Here is an 18,364-nt window from a genome sequence, read left to right as displayed (position 1 = left end):
AGGAGAGGAAGGACGTAGAGTGGCAAAATTAGCAGCAGAGGAGAGAGATAGACTAAGGGGATATGGAGGGCACAAGGGGGGAGGGGGGGAGGGGAGAAGGTGGAGTGGTAGGTGGGAGGTGGTGGTGAAATTGGTTTTGAGGAAGCGGAAAGAGAAAAGACATAATTTTTTTTAGAAAAAGTTATGTGCAAAACTACTTTTATTTGAGGGAAATTTTCAATGGTAGGCTCCTATTCTTGAGAATTTCCAATGGTAGATTCAACTTTTTTTTCCCTATGGCTAGGCCTCACTTTTCCTAATTTGCCCAAATGTAACATTACTTAGGCTTAGACGTTAATTTCATGTTTAGTTTTAATACTTCTGTTATGTATTGCCTAAATCCTACCAACCATGATTTATTAAGTCTAGACTTTCAACTGATTAACAAAAATTTTGCATCCAATTCTAATTTTTTTTCCTCTAGCCTAACCTCCCTTTCCCATTATGGAATGTATTGCTTTGTGACTGTCACTCACCTTAGCTTACATGTCCTTCTTTAAAAATAAATAAAAAAATCATGGCAAATTCATCTTCTTACTCCATCAGTGTGTAATTTGTTTCCTTAGGTATGCATCATATATTTAAGAAGTTAAAGAATAGTGAATCTTTCACTTTATTAGAAAAGCATGTGAGTACGCATACTACTAACAGTACATAATATACCAAGATATGTCAGGATGCATCAAAGATTAATATTGACCCACTCTTTGACCTAAATAAATCATGGTTAGTAGGGCTTTGATAGGTTGTCGTACACCCGTCAAAAATAATTCCTGCAAAACCTTCTAACAATGTAGTAGGGTAAGTAGGGTCGAATCCACAGAGAGATGGTCGTTTTATCTAGCTTATAAGGTAAAGAGAAACTAAACAAAATCACAGATATTTGAATTAAGGTTATTCTAAACTAATCAAACTACGAAAATCAAACTAAAAATGATCTAGGGTAATGGTTCACCATGTTTATACTTATAAACTATCAAAATATCATCAATAGTTCAATCAATCAGATATCTAGGGCACAGGTTAATCCTTGGTCAGGCATTAACGCTCTCAAATCAACATATGCTAGTACGGTCGCTCAACATAATCAGATTTGCTAATTGTAGGTAAGCCTCTAAAGAGTACTATCTCTCGATCTATGACTCGATATTAGCAATATTTAATCAGACAATTGATCAGATTGCAAGATTAACAATAAAACACTAATCAATTAGAGAAATCAATAACTAATCAAACCATGAATAAATATCAATCAAATCATATTATATAAACATGGATTCCCAAAACCCTAGATATAAAAACTACTCTATCATGAAATAAATAATGAAATCTAAAACTATGAAAGAAAATATAATCAAAGAAATCAATGAAAGAAACTAAAAGAAATCATGAATTAATGAAGGAAATGAAAACTAGGGTTTACAACTAAAAACTAGAGACAAAGAGAGAGGACTAAACTAAACCTAGAAAATAGAAAATAAAGTGAAAGGGGAAGGAGATAGAGAGAGAAAAACTAATCTAAATAATATTCTTTAACCTAATATGACTAGGAAAGTCATTTACAAGATAAGGAAAGTCTTAATTAAATCATTAAGGCTCCGTTTGGTAGGGCGTAAAACATTTTCAGTGTAAAATGATTTTCATGGAAAACAATTTACAATGGAAAACACAATTTCAAAATTAGTTTTCTGTTGTTTGGTTCGATGTAAGAAAAATGATGAAATGAAAGGAAAATGAAAGGGAAAGTAAGGAGGTAGTGAGAGGAGTGTACAAGAGAGATAAGGAAAATAGTTTCCCTTCATTTTGAAAGGAAAATGGTTTTCCATCATTGGGAGAGTAATTTTGCCCCAAGGGAAAATGATTTTACACTCTTTTGCCAACCAAACAATGTAAAACTGAAAATAGAGGAAAACAGTTTTCCGGGAAAACATTTTACACCCTACCAAACGGAGCCTAATAGGCGGATTTGTGATCCGCGCGTACGCGTGGCAGATTCCAGCAGAAACAGTGCAATCTTCCGAAAGGCATAACTCCTTGACCAGAAGTCTCCTCGGGGCGTGCCACCTATCGTTGGAAAGATCTTCAAGTCTATTTTCCAAATCTGGTGGAATTACTCGGTTTTAATAAGCACGTCAAAAGTTATGATCAGAAGAGTAGACGTGACTTCTTTTTCACATTTCTTCTAATGATTTTCCGCTTCGTTTTTGCTCAAACTCATACTATGACATATCCATACGATCCTTATTCATTGTAGATCCTTTCCAAGTGCTCCTAATCCTCAAGCTTAGCTAATCATACTCCAAATACGTTATCAATGCCTGAAATTCATCAAAAACAAGAAAACATACCGAATAGGAGAGGAAAATCATAACTTAAGAATATAATGCAATAATGAACCTAAATATGAAACTAAATGCTCTAAAATGCAACCTAAATGCACCTAAAAACTATATATAAATGACTTATCAAACTCCCCCAAGCTAAACCATTGCTTGTCCTCAAGCAATAAGACATAGACATCGGAAAAGTTAGACAACCTACAATATAGGACTACAACAGGGCTAAAAACTCAATTGAGAACACAAGAGATATAATCACTACATAGACCAAACATCGAAACAATCTCGAACAAAGCTGCATAGCATATCATGTATCGCAATCGACTCTCCAATCATACCACAACCCATTTCCCCCAAGCTGGATTTAACAAAACCTGACAGACCTCGCTATAGTTATGTGCACTCAAATCTCTCATGTGTTTAAGGGTTAAACAATGACTCTCAACCTAAACAAGTCGACTCAGATGAAGCAAATACTCTTTAACTTTGACTTTTTGACTCACTTAATACTCAACAATACAATACATAATGATCAAGAGGACTTTCAAGGGTTGTAATGGGGCTGAGGTTAAAGGTATGGAAATAATTTGGGAATTGTGGTGGAAAAACCAAGAAGGGGGAGCATCATATAACTGAAAACATGACCAAGATATATCACAACTCCGTTCAACAACCAACAATCTCTAAATATAATCAACAACCTTTTTCACTTAAGAAATTCAATCATAACCCTTTTTATTTCACTTTATTCACAACTCTTTTTCACTTCTTTTTCATTTCATTTTTCACCTTTTTTTTTCTTTTTTTACAGACTTTCATTTCAATTTCCAAGCTCACTAAACATATTTTTCATTCTTCTAACCACATATAGAGCACTTCAATTCAATACAAACCAAACCAAAACAAATACTCGCTCCCCCAAGCTAGGCTTGGGACAAGAATCAAATGAGGCCAATGGCTTGTAATGTAGGTATTTGATAAGTCCCTATTTTATATATAATTTTAGCCCATTATATTACTCTTTAGTATAAGTTCTGAGACTTATAATATGTTTTCTTCTCATATTTTAGTGTTTAAAGAGTTAAGTTGCTTAAGTAATAAAGTTGTTAAAAAAATATGAAAAATACGCCAAATAAACTACTTGCTTGATTCTAGTATTATTTTTTTATACATGCAATTTTAGTTTATTTAATATTTATAATAATGGTATGTGTTTACTATGCAAATAGTTTATTTTTTAAAAAAACCGAATTTATTCATTACCTTATTATTTTGAAGGAAATATTTGAAAAGAAAAAAAAAAATAAAGGAAGAAAGAAAGTAGTTGAAAGCTTGAAGCCCACGAAGGAAATCAAGAAAACCAAGAATTGGGCCAACAATAAACAAAAAAATAAACCTAAGCCTAAAAAGGGGACAGCAGCAATTAAAAGGATCCTACGGAAGACTAAAGACGAGAGGCGACATTGAGAGAGGAGCAGCACAACAGAAGACTAAGAACGCAGCACGCAGAACCGAGGTGACGGAGGCGAAGCGATTGATGCAAATTCATCATATGAATATGGAGTTTATCTTTCTCCTCTCTTAGTTAGTTTATGTTATTTAATTTCATCAGTCATTATGTTTAATTTCAGATTTTTAGTTTAAATTGGTTTGTTTGATTTAGTTGTTATGTCTAGCTAAATTCCTTTGTTCTAGGACTAGATGTAGTCTTTTAATTTTCTGTTAATGAATTGAATTATTGTTTGGGTTTATCTATTTCAATTGCAATTTGATAATTTTGGTTTGATTTCGTATAATTGATTTGGCCAGTTGATTATATGTTTAAGGTATTGGATTAGTAGCGGGAGTGAACTTTCAATATTAGTTCGTAGAATTATCAAACGTCAAGTAGTATAATTTTAGGAATAGTTATAACTTGGGGTGGTTGTTTACATGAATTTCTTGTTCGTAATGAGTTTATGGTAATGTTTACGACCACGGAAGTAGGCGTAAAGTTATTATAAATATACGTTTTCTACCTTGGAAGAGGAGATAATATAAATTAGGAAATTCGATCATTGCAATACAATAGTCCTTAACCCAACAATTAGTTTAATTTCATTGTAGAAAGTAATTGGCGAAATCTAAGTCCTGGAACTGTTTCTCATATTTGATTCTTACCCATTAGTGTTAGAATTAATAGTAGTTTATATTAATTTAGCTTAGTTATTTTCACTACTCACGTCACCCGGATTGTCTAAATAATATTAGATTTTTTAATTTGGTAGTTGACTATAGACCTCCTTGTGGGAAACGATATCTTGCTTACCTTATATTTACTTTAATTGACCCATACACTTGCGGTATTTTAAGGTACATTTAGGACCGACCAAGTTTTTGGCGCCGTTGCCGGGGAGGCAATAGTTCAATATCATACTAAAGGGATTTTGATATTAATTTAGACAAAGTATTTCTTAGTACTACTTGTTTGTTTTTACGCCTACTTGTTTATTTAGCTAGTCTTGTGTTGCTTAAAGTAGAGTACCACTGTTTTTATTTTTATTTTTAGTTGATTTCATAATTTAGTGTTAGCCATTAGTTTATACATTTTTCTGCTCATATTTTGCATTAGTTTAGAGAGCTGCATTCTGTGTCTTTACATTTAGAAGTTATTCAACATTGATTTTGGTGATTAATCTCTATTGTTTTATCCATTCTAACTTTTATTTTTAACAATTTTATGTTCTTAGCTTTTATTTGCATTCTGCCAATAGTCTTGGTTTATGAATTATTAGTACTTTATTATTAGTGTATGCCACGTACTAATCGTTCTTTGGTTTCATTTGATCCAGAGATTGAAAGAACGGCTCGTGCACTAAGGAAACAGAAAAGGTTGGAGCAAATACAAAAGCTGCCAGATTTTGATTTGGAGTACATCTTCTCTGAAGCATCTGACAATAAACCATTAAAGATGGGGGATAACAACAACGAAAAGCCACTACGTGACTACGCAATGCCGAATGCTAGTGGAGCCCCTTCAAGTATTGTAAGACCAACTGTTACTGCAAATAATTTTGAAATTAGTCCTGCCTTAATTCGTATAATTCAACAAGAACAATTTAGTGGACTAGATAATGAAGATCCTAATGACCATATAGGTAATTTTCTAGAAAAATGTGATACTCTTAAGCTGAATGGAGTAACCAATGATGCCATTAGATTAGGACTTTTCCCCTTTTCACTAAAAGATAAAGCAAAAATATGGTTAAAATCTAATCCTGCTAATTCTTTTACTACTTGGGAAGATTTATCTGGAGCTTTTCTTAGAAAGTACTTTCCCCCTGGTAAGACTGCTAAACTAAGAAATGATATAACTAGTTTCATACAGAATGATGGGGAGTCTTTATACGAGGCTTGGGAAAGGTTTAAACATTTACAACGTCAATGTCCTCACCATGGTGTCCCAGATTGGTTGCTTGTGCAAACTTTTTATAATGGTCTGAATGAATCTGTTAGGATCACTATAGATGCTGCTGCAGGAGGTGCTATAATGGGTAAAACTACTGAGGTAGCTAATAAATTATTAGAAGAAATGGCTTCAAATAATTATCACTGGTCTAATGATCGAAATACACCAAGGAGAACTGGTGGTAAGTATGAAGTAGAAGGAATAAATATGTTAAATGCAAAAGTGGACAACTTAGTAAATTTGTTCACTAAAATGAATAATTTAATTCTGTGTCTTCTTACTATGCCATGTAATTTATGTGGAGGTGCTCATTTAACTGCTGAATGTGTTAATGTGGAACAAGCTCAATATGTTTCTAATTTTAATAGACACCCACAAAATGATCCATATTCTAATACTTATAATCCAGGCTGGAGAAACCATCCTAATTTCTCTTGGAGGAATCAAGGACAACAAAATGTTAATGTTAATTCACAACATCCACCTGGCTTCCACCAAAAACAACCTCAACAAGAAAATAGACCATCATGGGAACTAGCTATTGAAAAATTAGCTAATGCTACTTCAGAAAGAATTGAAAAGTTAGAAAGTAAAGTAGATCAGATTGCTATTTCTAATAGAAATGTAGAACTTCAACTTGGACAATTAGCTAATGCCATTAATTCAAGGAGTCAAGGATCTTTGCCTAGTAAAACAGATGTAAATCCTAAAGAACATTGCAAAGCCGTGACCTTAAGAAGTGGTAAGCAACTAACACAAGTAGAAGAGTCAATTGACAAAAGTAAGGGAGTTAAGGAAAATGAAAAGGAGGGTGAGGAACACGTTGAAACTGAACATGAAAAATCACCTTCTCCACCCCCTGCCAAACCTTATGTGCCTCCTATCCCCTTCCCTCAAAGGCTTAAAAAGAATAAAACGGATAATCAATATGAAAAGTTCATGAACATGTTTAAGCAATTGCACGTTAATATTCCATTTGCCGATGCTTTGACCCAAATACCTGCATATGCTAAGTTTCTAAAGGAGTTCATTGCTAAAAAGAGAAAATTGGAGGATTATGAAACTATTGCCTTGACTGAGGAATGTAGTGCCGTAATTCAGAATAAACTTCCTCCAAAATTGAAGGACCCAGGAAGCTTTTCTATTCCCGTCACTATAGGTGACATAAAATTTTCTAAAGCTCTATGTGATTTGGGTGCGAGTGTATCTCTTATGCCATTAACTATTTGCAAAAAGTTAGGATTAACGGATATAAAATCTACTACTGTTTCATTACAACTTGCTGATAGGTCAATTAAATATCCGTTGGGTGTGATTGAAAATGTCTTAATGAAGGTGGATAAGTTTATAGTTCCTGTGGACTTTATAATTCTTGATATGGATGAAGATGTTGAAGTTCCCATCATTTTAGGCAGACCCTTTCTAGCTACTGCAGGTGCTGTTATTGACGTTAAAAAGGAACTTTAACCTTTAAAATTGGTGATGAAGAGGTCAAATTTAATGTGTTTAAATCTGTGAAATTTCCTTCTTTTACTGATCATGTTTTTCAAGTTGATGTGCTTGATGAGATAGAAGGGCAGACGACTAATAAAGTGCTCTATGATGATCCTCTCCGAGCATTCTTAGAAAGTGTAGACTTTGAAAGCCCAGAAGTAAATGAAATAGCTCTCGCATTGGAGGCATGTCCTCCATGGCGGAAAAAAGGTAATAACTTTGAGGAGCTCGGTAAAGGTAAGCCTCTTCCTCCCCCATCTGTAGTACAAGCCCCTGTTTTAGACTTAAAACCACTCCCTGCCCATCTAAAATATGCATATTTAAGTGAAAATGATACTCTGCCAGTGATTGTTAGTTCATCCTTAAGTGATGATCAACTTGATAAGCTTCTGCGTGTTCTAAGAGAAAGAAAAAGGGCCATAGGCTGGACTATTTCTGATTTAAAAGGGATTAGCCCTTCTGTTTGCATGCATAAAATTCTTATGGAAGATGAGTTTAAACCTTCTATTCAAAATCAAAGAAGGCTAAATCCTAATATGCAAAAGTAAGTTAAAAAAGAAGTTTTGAAATGGTTAGATGCTGGAATAATATATCCTATATCTGACAGTCCGTGGGTTAGCCCAGTGCAAGTCGTACCTAAAAAGGGTGGAATCACAGTAGTACCTAATGATAACAATGAACTAATTCCTACTAGAACAGTCACTGGTTGGAGAGTTTGTATTGACTATAGGAAACTTAATAGTGCAACTCGTAAGGACCATTTTCCCTTACCTTTTTTAGACCAAATGTTAGAGAGAGTTGCTGGACATGAGTTTTATTGCTTCCTTGATGGGTACTCTGGTTTCAATCAAATTCCGGTTGCTCCTGAAGATCAGGAGAAAACCACATTTACATGCCCTTACGGTACTTATGCATTTCGTAAAATGCCTTTTGGTTTATGTAATGCCCCTGCTACTTTCCAACGTTGTATGATGTCTATATTTTCCGATTATATTGAAAAGATTATGGAGGTCTTTATGGATGATTTTTCTGTTTTTGGATCCTCCTTTGATAATTGTTTAGCTAATCTATCTCTTGTCTTACAACGTTGCGAAGATACTAACTTAGTTTTAAATTGGGAAAAATGTCATTTTATGGTACAAGAAGGTATAGTACTTGGGCATAAAATTTCTGTGAATGGTATTGAAGTTGATCGCGCTAAAATTGAAGTAATTGAAAAACTACCTCCACCTATTAATGTCAAGGGAATTAGGAGTTTTTTAGGACATGCAGGGTTCTATAGACGTCTCATCAAAGACTTTTCTAAAATTTCCAAACCCTTATGTGATTTATTAAATAAAGATATTCCCTTTGACTTTAATACCAACTGTTTAAATGCATTTAACAAGTTAAAGCATGAGTTAGTTTCATCACCTATAGTTGTCCCTCCTGATTGGTCTTTACCTTTTGAATTGATGTGTGATGCGAGTGATTATGCTCTTGGTGCTGTTTTAGGCCAAAGAAAAGACAACAAGTTGCATGTTATTTATTATGCTAGTAAAATGCTCAATGAGGCTCAATTAAATTATGCAACTACTGAAAAGGAATTACTTGCTGTGGTTTTTGCGATGGACAAGTTTAGGTCGTATTTGATTGGTTCAAAAGTAGTAGTTTACACGGATCACTCTGCCTTAAAGTACTTGTTAAATAAAAAGGATGCTAAACCTAGACTTATTCGATGGATTCTTTTATTGCAAGAATTTGATTTGGAGATTAAGGATAGGAGAGGTATTGAGAATCCAGTGGCTGACCATTTGTCTCGCTTGAAATTTGATGTTGCTTCTGATATACCTATTAATGATATGTTTCCCGATGAGCGATTGCTAGCAGTAGTTAATATCCCTTGGTATGCTGATTTGGTGAATTTTCTAGTAAGTGGTATTATACCCCCTAAGTTAACTTATCATCAGAAAAAGAAATTCTTTTGGGATTCTAAGCATTATTTTTGGGAAGAGCCTTTGCTATATAAATTTTGTGCTGATGGAATTATTAGACGATGTGTGCCTGAAGAATATGTTTCAAATATATTGCAGCATTGTCATTCATTAGAATGTGGAGGTCATTTTAGTACAAATAAAACAGTTTCTAAAGTTTGGCAATGTGGATTTTATTGGCCTACTATGTATAAGGATTCTAGAGAGTTTGTTAGTAAATGTGATCGATGCCAAAGAGTAGGAAATATTTCTAGAAGAAATGAGATGCCTTTGAATATCATTCTTGAAGTTGAACTGTTTGACCTTTGGGGAATAGACTTTATGGGGCCCTTTCCTCCGTCCTTTAACAATAGGTACATACTGGTAGCAGTAGACTATGTATCTAAATGGGTTGAAGCTATACCTACTCAAACGGATGATTCTAAGGTTGTCATGAAATTTATTAAGAAAAACATATTTTCTAGGTTTGGAGTTCCTAGGGCATTATTAAGTGATGGAGGCTCTCATTTTTGTAATAAGCCACTTGACAGTCTTTTAAAGAAATATGGGGTTAAGCATAAAGTCGCATTACCATATCACCCCCAAACTAATGGTCAAGTTGAGCTTGCTAATAGAGAGTTGAAGCTTATTTTGGAGAAAACCGTCAATAGTTCTAGGAAAGATTGGGCTAATAAAATCGATGACTCATTGTGGGCATATAGGACAGCCTTTAAGACACCATTAGGCATGTCTCCCTATAGCCTAGTATATGGAAAATCATGTCATTTACCTGTAGAAATAGAGCATAAGGCATATTGGGCAATTAGAGAGTTAAATATGGATCTTAAGGCTGCTGGAGCTAATAGATTATTGCAATTAAGTGAGCTAGAAGAGTTTAGGTTAAAGGCTTATGAGAATTCTAAGATTTATAAGGAGAAGACAAAACTTTGGCATGATAAGCATATAAATCATAAGGAATTTGTGGTTGGACAACAAGTTTTGCTCTTTAACTCACGTCTCAAACTTTTTCCAGGAAAGCTACGCTCTAGATGGTCTGGTCCCTTTACAATTGTTAAAGTTTATCCATATGGCTCTGTTGAACTACAAGGTAATTCCAACACTTTTAAGGTTAATGGTGCACGACTGAAGCCTTACTTGGCTAGCGAGATGGTCCCCAATGCAGTGACATATTCCTTAGAAGATCCTTCTGAAGCATGAATACTATGGTGGTCAGGCTCGCGACTTAAAACAAGCGCTACTTGGGAGGCAACCCAAGCACTTTTAATTGTTTATTTTTCTTTTAGTTCTTTTTATGCTTGTTCTTTTTGTTTTTCTTTTGCAGATACCAAAGACTATAATGAAGATAAGTCTCTTATGCATGTAACCTGCTACTGCTCTATTACCTGCTACTTCCTTCTACTGTGTGCTGTTGTGTGCTACTGCTACAAGCTACTGTATCACCATTATCACAAGAGTAGCTAGCTCGCTGCCACTCTCTTACTGCATAGCACTTGAGACGTCGTCTTGCCCCCCAGGTTGTTTCTTTCTAAGTCTTTTATAGTGCCACATTGCTTCATATAATCTGAGTTTATCGAAACATTGAGGACAATGTTTGTAATAAGTGTGGGGGAGAGGCTTAAGCCTTAGATTGCTGGATTGATGTATTGTTGTGATGCTGGAATTAATTTGTGTGAAGAAACAGGTTTAGAAAATGAAAAAAAATCTAATTGGATATGCCATATTTTAGGGGAGGTGCTGTCAAAATTTATGCAGAAATTTTAATTTTCATGTCTGATATTGATTTGAAGGCAAATTCCATTAGCTTAATTTGACTGAAAAGAAAAAAAAAAATAAAAAAATTCAGTTTTTAATACTTGAAAGAAAAAAAAAAAAAAAAAAGAAAGTTTTTCTAGTTTTGTTGCAAGCTAATGGGTTTTTAATTTCGACTGATTCGGAGAATGGCATAGCATAATTGTTCAAGTGTTTGGCAAGTGGTAAGAATGGTTATTTAAGATTTGATTGTGATTTACTTGGTGGACATTTATAACCATTGTGAGATCCTTTTGAGCCTTTTAGTAGACTAAAACATCTGTATTAGTCTCTATTTTTTGAGAGTGTGTGTTAGTTCCTGGTGAAATATAAACTCTTGGATTTGCATTGGTTTCTTCGAGATTACATTGAAACATGAGCATATATTAAAATGATAAAGGCATTTGTTTTTTTGAACCACATTTAGCCTAAGCCACCTACATTATCATATCTCTTTCTAAAACCCTCTGAGCCTTAAGCCTATTTCTTTTGTCTAAACCACATTACAAGCTTATTTCCTAAACACATAACTTTTACCTGATCTTTAAGCTAGTGGAATATATGACATGATTATAATGGGGTTGTACGTCATACTTCTATGTGTAGGTTATTATATTAGTTTCCAAGAATATTTTTTCTCAAAAAGAAAATATCAAAATGAAATGAAAAATATGAAGGAAGAAAGAAATGACAAAATATGAAGAAAAAAAGAAAAAGAAAGAAGGTTGATATTGAGAATAAAAATGAGTTCGGAAAAGTTTATTATTAGATATATATGACTAACATTTGAGTAGTTGGAGTTTTGACTGTGACCATTACAATTGGCCTTCTTAGAGATTGTGTACTCCACTAGTCTTAAAGATCTTGAGCACCAAATACTAAATACTTCCTACCCTTTACCCGAGCCTTACATTACAACCTTACTAAAGTCCTTTTGATTTTTGTATGCTCTATGTCTTCTTAGTGGTGGAGAATTGAACGATATGCAAATTTAAAGATAATATATTTCATTTCGAGTCGACCTGGTAGGTTTTGAGTGATAATTATTATACCCTAAACACATGAGTGATCATAATATTTTATTTTTATTTGCACAACTAAAGTGAGGGTTCACCAAGTTAATTGCTCAATTACTCAATTCTTGAATATGGTTGTGGTAAGACTGAATGGAAACACTAATACATGAAGTACTATGCTTTTTGAAGAATTGGTTGGTTTTTGGCTCATTGCTTGTGACGTCTAAATAATATTGAACTAAAATTATTTTTAAATCATATTTTTGGTGTTTGTGAAAACTTTCAGTTGAGTTATGGCTACTTATAATAGGATTTGCCTGAAAAGTCAGTCAATTGGAAAGTTAAAATTTATAATGACAAATAGATGCTAGTATAGTAGTATTATAGTCCTAGTTTGCTCGAGGACTAGCAAACCTTAAGTGTGGGGGAGTTGATAAGTCCCTATTTTATATATAATTTTAGCCCATTATATTACTCTTTAGTATAGGTTCTGAGACTTATAATATGTTTTCTTCTCATATTTTAGTGTTTAAAGAGTTAAGTTGCTTAAGTAATAAAGTTGTTAAAAAAATATGAAAAATACGCCAAATAAACTACTTGCTTGATTCTAGTACTATTTTTTATACATGCAAATTTAGTTTTTTTTAATATTTATAATAATGGTATGTGTTTACTATGCAAATAGTTTATTTTTTAAAAAAACCGAATTTATTCATTACCTTATTATTTTGAAGGAAATATTTGAAAAGAAAAAAAAAAATAAAGGAAGAAAGAAAGTAGTTGAAAGCTTGAAGCCCACGAAGGAAATCAAGAAAACCAAGAATTGGGCCAACAATAAAACAAAAAAATAAACCTAAGCCTAAAAAGGGGACAGCAGCAATTAAAAGGATCCTACGGAAGACTAAAGACGAGAGGCGACATTGAGAGAGGAGCAGCACAACAGAAGACTAAGAACGCAGCACGCAGAACCGAGGTGACGGAGGCGAAGCGATTGATGCAAATTCATCATATGAATATGGAGTTTATCTTTCTCCTCTCTTAGTTAGTTTATGTTATTTAATTTCATCAGTCATTATGTTTAATTTCAGATTTTTAGTTTAAATTGGTTTGTTTGATTTAGTTGTTATGTCTAGCTAAATTCCTTTGTTCTAGGACTAGATGTAGTCTTTTAATTTTCTGTTAATGAATTGAATTATTGTTTGGGTTTATCTATTTCAATTGCAATTTGATAATTTTGGTTTGATTTCGTATAATTGATTTGGCCAGTTGATTATATGTTTAAGGTATTGGATTAGTAGCGGGAGTGAACTTTCAATATTAGTTCGTAGAATTATCAAACGTCAAGTAGTATAATTTTAGGAATAGTTATACACTTGGGGTGGTTGTTTACATGAATTTCTTGTTCGTAATGAGTTTATGGTAATGTTTACGACCACGGAAGTAGGCGTAAAGTTATTATAAATATACGTTTTCTACCTTGGAAGAGAGATAATATAAATTAGGAAATTCGATCATTGCAATACAATAGTCCTTAACCCAACAATTAGTTTAATTTCATTGTAGAAAGTAATTGGCGAAATCTAAGTCCTGGAACTGTTTCTCATATTTGATTCTTACCCATTAGTGTTAGAATTAATAGTAGTTTATATTAATTTAGCTTAGTTATTTTCACTACTCACGTCACCCGGATTGTCTAAATAATATTAGATTTTCTTAATTTGGTAGTTGACTATAGACCTCCTTGTGGGAAACGATATCTTGCTTACCTTATATTTACTTTAATTGACCCGTACACTTGCGGTATTTTAAGGTACATTTAGGACCGACCAGTATTAATCAAACAAAGTCAGAAAAGGCTCAGCGGGGCTAGAGGAAGGATAATATGAAAACAAGAATAACTCTGGAGCTAAGATCATAAAATGAAATGCTTCAATCATATCAAAATGCATGCACTATCAAATATCAAGGAGTACCAAGTCAAAGTCAAGATCAATGCAACAACGAGGAACTAATCACACATGAAAGAATAGAACTGACATAGATACGTCAGTTTATAGGCACAAAAGCTCACTTAGGTTAAGGTGTCTGCATAGTAATGTTAAATCGAGCCAGAGAGAGATCAGTCAATCTTACCACAAACAATCAGTTGCAAAACAATCGTGCTATGAAGTATCATGAATAAGATGAGTGACACTTAACAAATGTAGTAAAATATCAACAAGGTTCTCAAAAGTCTTAGCAGTAGTCCCATAGATGCAACTAAATGAGATGAAATCTAATATGAGATGAAATATGCTGATGCAACTAAGAAAGCAGTACAATTTTTTTGGTTACACGTAAACTCCCACTCCTAATAAGCAGTACAAACCGTGCAACATCCTACGAAAGCAATGAAATCTACACTAAAAAGCAATAAAAGATAGAATATTCCTCCCCAAGCTAGAATTTGCAGTGTCCTCACTGCATAAACCAGTTTAGAAAAGGAATGAAAAGCAACCCCGGAATCACCAAATCACATACTCCGTCAAACATCACAATTCACCACTATTCCCGCACATAGACCCCAACAATGAAAGAGTTAAATCAATGTAGTCGTAAGAACTCAACAAGTACAACAAATCCAAGCAAAAATTGATAAGAACATCAAAAGCATCAACGCGATAGAATACGAAGGCATACTACCCAACTGATGTGTCGAATAAGCTTAAAAAGCACATGGCATTGCTTCTTGGAGACGAACTTGAATCAATTTGTAGCCACTTGAAGAGACACCTAAACAATCATTGATAAAAAAAAAAAAATTAGATTAAAAAAAATGAAAAAGAAAAGTTGGGTTCATTAAGGGAAGTTAGGGAACAATAGTAAGAAATCGAAAAAAAAAATAGGAAAAAGAAAAGAAAAACCGAAAGAAACAGAGTAAAGCAAGGAGAGAGAGAGAGAGCAGAAAACAGGGGAAGGCTGGCTGGGGTTGTCGAAGCAGGAGGATGGAAGGTGGTCGGATGCAGGATAGATGATAGGTGGGTTTGCGGCTATTGTAGGTGGTCGAAGGAGGTGACGATCGGGGCGCAGGTGCGATGGGAAGAATGGGGCGGTGGTTCGCTGGACCAGGCGTGGGTAGAGAAGAGAAAGGCGGAGAAAGGAGGGAGAGCAGCAGACGCGAAGAGGAGGAGAAGGGGCGGTTGTGCAATGGTGGGTGAGGGTGGTGCGTTGTGTTGTGCGCTGAAGAGGTGGCGAAAGAAGGAAATATAAGAACGTGAGAATGAGTAGGGGCTACTGGTGGTGCAAGGACCAGGAGGGGGTCGCGAGGATTTCGAGGGTATCAGAGATGGTAATTCCGCGCAGGGGGGTCGCCGGCGGTGTGGTGCGATGCAGGGCGACCATTTGAAAATCCGCCCGGTCAGTCCATTTGGCCCGGTCAACCGGGCAAGAAACAGTTGGACAAATTTTTGAAGATCTGCAGGATGTGCTTGCGCGCCCGGTGGGGCTATTCTGCCCGGTCCAGTCTCTTCTTCTTTTTTTTTTCTTTTTTTTTTTAAACCCGTTCTACCTACAACAAATACACAAAACACACCATAATCAGTAAAATCACTCAAAAAAAAAAAAAGAAACAAAGATAAAAATTATGAAAAAGAAAAAGTAAAGAAAAGAAGAGAGAAAATGAGTTAATGTTCGGGTTGCCTCCCGAGAAGTGCAAATTTAAGGTCTTGCATGACCGTTTAAGACTAGTAGATCACTCATAATAGTTCAATGCTCTAAGAAGCTTATCATATGTTCCTGCAGACATCTCAGAGCAGATTATATAAGAGTAAAAAGGAAAAATGAAAAAAGTTAATACTAAAGAATTATTAAAACTACAAAAAGAAAAATCAAAGGAAAAATTATATTTACAAGAAGGAGAAAAAGAAAAATCGTTAGTCTTTTTACATTATTTACGTTATCACGTGAGTCATTCAAAGGGGGAGAAAGAAGGAACGAAGGAGGATATAATATAGGAGAAGAAGGAATAAGGCAAAATGGTTGTGAAAAGGGACATGAGACTCAAAAACAGTATACGGTGTCGATAAAGACTCATAAATCACCTCACCTCAACTTGACTTTCCTCCGAAGAGGAAATTTCAACATGATTTCTTCCTCCTGCAAAACATCCATCACATTAGCACTTCTCTCAATCTTATCATCATCCAAATAGCTCTCATTAAAAATCCACCCCTCAGTATCATCATAAATAAATGGGTTGGGGTTAGAATTTTGAGCAGATTGACATTCAAATTGGAAAGAGGGGTCAAAACAATTCACTAATTTCACATCACATGAAGAAAAATCATGAGAATTGGTCTGACAATTAGAACAATAAGGGGGTGGTGTCATGTATGTTTGGGGTGAAAGAGCAGATGAAGACATCTCCCACTCATAAGTATCACTAGCCAACCACAAAATTAAATCCCAACAATAATCTGGTGATTGAAAGAGAAATCCCCCATTAGACATTGTTTCTACCATCATCCTAGTTTCTTCATTTAACCCCTCATAAATCACTAGGCACATATCCCACAGTTCAATTCCATGATTAGGACCAATAAAATCACCAAGCCTATGATAATACTTCCAAAACACTTCATTCTCATACTGAGGAAAAGAAAAAATTGCTCTAGAATTACTAACATGTACCTGGGGTTCACAGAACATATGAGAAAATTCAGGAAAACTCATGCAAAAATTGGGAGGATTTTGATATGATGCATCAAAACTGTAAACATGAGAATTCCAAGAATTATTATTATGTTGCCTAGCAAAAGAATTATCCACATCATCAAAATAACATGACTCCATAATAGAAAAAAAAAGTATATATATAAAAAAAATATTCACAAAAAGGAAAAAAAAAAGTATATACAATTTAATCTCACCAACAATAAAAACTAATTAAAATTATACCGTCTCCCCGGCAACGGCGCCAAAATTTGATAGGTTGTCGTACACCCGTCAAAAATAATTCCTGCAAAACCTTCTAACAATGTATTAGGGTAAGTAGGGTCGAATCCACAGAGAGATGGTCGTTTTATCTAGCTTATAAGGTAAAGAGAAACTAAACAAAATCACAGATTTTGAATTAAGGTTTCTAAACTATCAAACTACGAAAATCAAACTAAAAAGATCTAGGGTAATGGTTCACCATGTTTACTTATAAACTATCAAAATATCATCAATAGTTCAATCAATCAGATATCTAGGCACAGGTTAATCCTTGGTCAGGCATTAACGCTCTCAAATCAACATATGCTAGTACGGTCGCTCAACATAATCAGATTTGCTAATTGTAGGTAAGCCTCTAAAGAGTACTATCTCTCGATCTATGACTCGATATTAGCAATATTTAATCAGACAATTGATCAGATTGCAAGATTAACAATAAAAACTAATCAATTAGAGAAATCAATAACTAATCAAACCATGAATAAATATAAATCAAATCATATTATATGAACATGGATTCCCAAAACCCTAGAAATAAAAAACTACTCTATCACGAAATAAATAATGAAATCTAAAACTATAAAAGAAAATATAATCAAAGAAATCAATGAAAGAAACTAAAGAAATCATGAATTAATGAAGGAATGAAAAACTAGGGTTTACAACTAAAAACTAGAGAAAAGAGAGAGACTAAACTAAACCTAGAAATAGAAAATAACGTGAAAGGGGAAGGAGATAGAGAGAGAAAAACTAATCTAAATAATATTCTTTAACCTAATATGACTAGGAAAGTCATTTACAAGATAAGGAAAGTCATAATTAAATCATTAATAGGCGGATTAGTGATCCGCGCGTACGCGTGGCAGATTCCAGCAGAAACAGTGCAATCTTCCGAAAGGCATAACTCCTTGACCAGAAGTCTCCTCGGGCGTGCCACCTATCGTTGGAAAGATCTTCAAGTCTGTTTCCAAATATGTGGAATTACTCGTTTTATAAGCACGTCAAAAGTTATGATCAGAAGAGTAGACGTGACTCTTTTTCACATTTCTTCTAATGATTTTCCGCTTCGTTTTTGCTCAAACTCGTACTATGACATATCCATACGATCCTTATTCATTGTAGATCCTTTCCAAGTGCTCCTAATCCTCAAGCTTAGCTAATCATACTCCAAATACGTTATCAATGCCTGAAATTCATCAAAAACAAGAAAACATACCGAATAGGAGTAGAAAATCATAACTTAAGAATATAATGCAATAATGAACCTAAATATGAAACTAAATGCTCTAAAAT

The 18,364-nt window shown here is 34.3% G+C and overlaps 1 protein-coding gene and 1 non-coding gene across 2 annotated transcripts in view; one reads left to right on the top strand and one right to left on the bottom strand.

The window, feature by feature from the left end:
* The window catches only part of LOC104888876 (putative wall-associated receptor kinase-like 16), a 41,418-nt gene that overhangs the window by 21,431 nt on the left and 1,623 nt on the right, over nt 1-18,364 (top strand). The window lies entirely within an intron of this gene.
* On the bottom strand, nt 5,713-5,819 carry LOC125496208 (small nucleolar RNA R71). The gene has a single exon (XR_007272905.1). It is a non-coding gene; the product is annotated as a small nucleolar RNA R71 (small nucleolar RNA).

Source organism: Beta vulgaris, chromosome 3 (assembly GCF_026745355.1).
Source record: "Beta vulgaris subsp. vulgaris cultivar EL10 chromosome 3, EL10.2, whole genome shotgun sequence".
Taxonomy (NCBI): domain Eukaryota; kingdom Viridiplantae; phylum Streptophyta; class Magnoliopsida; order Caryophyllales; family Amaranthaceae; genus Beta; species Beta vulgaris.
This window is presented reverse-complemented; position numbering and strand designations above follow the sequence as displayed.